Here is a 3,169-nt window from a genome sequence, read left to right as displayed (position 1 = left end):
GGCAGTAACAGTCCGACATAGAGGTAGGAGGGCCCTGCTCGCAAGCTTACAATCTATTGCAGGACAGGCCAACCTGTGGCCCTCCAGATGTTGTGAAACTACGACTCCCAGCATGCCTTGTCACAGTTTTAACTCTCCCTTATAGCAAAACTGTGGCAAGGCATGATGGGATTTGTAGTTTCTCAACGTCTGGAGAGCCACAGGTTGGCCAGGCCTGATATAGCATGGCCCTCCAGTTTTTATGAAACTACATGTTCCAACATGCATTGCCACTTTTTTTTCCTGTAAGAGCATGCCAAAATTGTCAGGGCATGCTGGGCTATGTAGTTCCACAACATCTGGAGGGCCACAGGTTGAAGACCCGTGATCTATAGGGATAATAGGAGGGATACATAGGGATAGAATTCCATAGCATGGCAGTCCCACCAGATTACAAGACAGTCCTGATGGGATGCAATTAGATTTGAATGCTACTGGAGGTTGTGTGGGGATCCTGAATATGATAGGCTTGCCTGTAGAGGTGAGTTTTCAGGGAACGCTTGAAAGTTTGGAGACTGGTGGAGAGTCTTAGTGTGCGTAGAAGGGCATTCCATAGGGTGGGAGCAGCCCGATGAAAGTCCTGTAATAGTGAATGGGAGCTAGTGATCCGCTCAGAGGAGAGACGCAGATCTTGTGCAGAGCGGAGAGAGCGGTGGGGATATATTGTGAGATAAGCTAAGAGCTGTACGTTGGTGTAGTCAGGTTGTAGCCGTACAGGATCACTGCATGTAACAATGACCAGTGTGCATGTCTATCACTGCAGTATTACACGTGTGCGTCGCATACTACTGCTCAGCACGGAATCCATACACTTTACCCTCACCCCGATGCTGGGGAACCCTGACCAGTGCTCCGTAAGCCCTGTACCCCAATAACCCTCCCTGCCCTCAGCCTAGCCCTCCCCATTTCAGTACCTAACCCAGTGGTTTTCAAACCTTTTTGAATCGCGGTGCGGAGTATATAAGAAACTAGCTGCGCATGTGAGATGAATACGTAGGACTCGGTCACAAAAACATTCCAAATAGATGTGACCAAGTGTAAGGATATTTGTTGTATTGTAATCACAATCTGGTGCCAAGGGAGACCAATTACATTACCGTCATTTGATTGGTCTACCTCGGCTTGTTTACATTGGTACCAGATTGTGGTTACACTTGGTTACATCTATTTGGAGTGTTCCACTCACGTGCAGCTCTTTTCTTATTATCCTTTATTGCTTTTCATTTACCCATTGATTAGCTGCAGCAATTGGAGGTTTTCTACCTGCCCTAGACTAGAGTTTAAGAATTTTCATGCCACCCCTAGGCAAAACGTTCTCATTGAACAATTTTAAAAATATATAGTAAAGGAAGTACATTTGGTTTATATGTTATCCTGAGTTGGGATCGTTTGTTATACAGCATGTTGGTCAACATAGGTTTTTCCGGGTTTTTTTTTTACCCGAATGTCGACATGGACAGTTTCCAGTGCTCGCTTCACTCGTGATGCTTCAGGCACGGTGCCCCGCTGCGCCCGGCACACTATTATATTGTCCCACCATGCACTAGTGCCTTGATGGCTAACCTTGACACTCCAGATGTTTTTAAACTACACATCCCAGCATGCTCTGCTTCTGTTTTGCTAGTTTGCCCATGCTAAATCTGATGCAAAGCATGCTGGGATGTGTAGTTTAAAAACATCTGGAGTGTCAAGGTTAGCCATCAAGGCTCTAGTGGATGTTAGGGCATGAAATACCGCCTGCCGGCACATGTCGGCTCAAACAGTGAAAACCCCCATGTCGACCTTTTGACTGTCGACCTAATGCTTGTGACGACCTAGACCCATGTGGACCCAATGCTTGTCGACCAATATGCTGTAGACCAAATGACCATATCCCGTTCTCCTTTGGTTCAGTTATGTAATGTGGGACAGGATTTGCTTCTCTTTGTCCACATATATTATGATTGGAAGCCTCGGATTACCTCTGCCCTGTCCCCAGTCACCTTGTCCCCTCTACCTCTGTCCTGTCACCAGTCACCTTCTCCTCTCTACCTCTGCCCTATCCCCCCCGGTCACCTTCTCCTCTCTACCTCTGCCCTGTCACCAGTCACCTTCTCCTCTCTACCTCTGCCCTGTCACCAGTCACCTTCTCCTCTCTACCTCTGTCCTGTCACCAGTCACCTTCTCCTCTCTACCTCTGCCCTGTCACCAGTCACCTTCTCCTCTCTACCTCTGCCCTGTCACCAGTCACCTTCTCCTCTCTACCTCTGCCCTGTCACCAGTCACCTTCTCCTCTCTACCTCTGCCCTGTCACCAGTCACCTTGTCCCCTCTACCTCTGTCCTATCCCCCCGGTCACCTTGTCCCCTCTACTCCTCCGTCCTATTCCCCCCCCCCCCCCCCCGGTCACTGTGTCCCATCTACCTCTTGGTGACCGGGGGGGGGGGGATAGGACAGAGAGGTAGATGGGACACGGTGACCGGGGGGGGGGGGGGGGAAATAGGACAGAGAGGTAGAGGGGACAAGGTGCCTGGGGGAATAGGACAGAGAGGTAGAGGGGACCAAGGTGACCGGGGGAATAGGACAGAGGTAGAGGGGAGAAGGTGACTGGTGATAGGACAGAGAGGTAGATGGGACAAGGTGACCTGGGGGGGTTAGGACAGAGGGGTACAGTAGGACAGAGCAGTAGAGGGGACAAGGTGGCCGGGGGGGATAGGACAGAGGTAGAGGTGGGACAAGGTGACCACGGGCGGGGGATAGGACAGAGGTAGATAATGGCCATATATACACTCTGTAAGACTCAGCAACAGTATAACATTATATAAAGGATATACAGTACATGCGCTTTACATGACCAAGCAACGTAAGGTGACCGGGGGGGGGGGAATAGGACAGAGAGGTAGAGGGGACAAGGTGACCGGGGGGGGTGGGGGAAATAGGACAGAGGTAGAGGGGACAAGGTGACCGGGGGGGGGGATAGGACAGAGGTAGAGGGGACAAGGTGACAGGGCAGAGGTAGAGAGGAGAAGGTGACTGGTGACAGGGCAGAGGTAGAGACGGGGGGGGGGGGGGAATAGGACAGAGGTAGAGGGGACAAGGTGACCAGGGGGGGGGGGATAGGACAGAGGTAGAGGGGACAAGGTGCCTGGGGA

Source organism: Crinia signifera, chromosome 7 (genome assembly GCF_055691185.1).
Source record: "Crinia signifera chromosome 7, ASM5569118v1, whole genome shotgun sequence".
Lineage (NCBI taxonomy): Eukaryota > Metazoa > Chordata > Amphibia > Anura > Myobatrachidae > Crinia > Crinia signifera.
Note: the sequence above shows the minus strand (reverse complement) of the source record.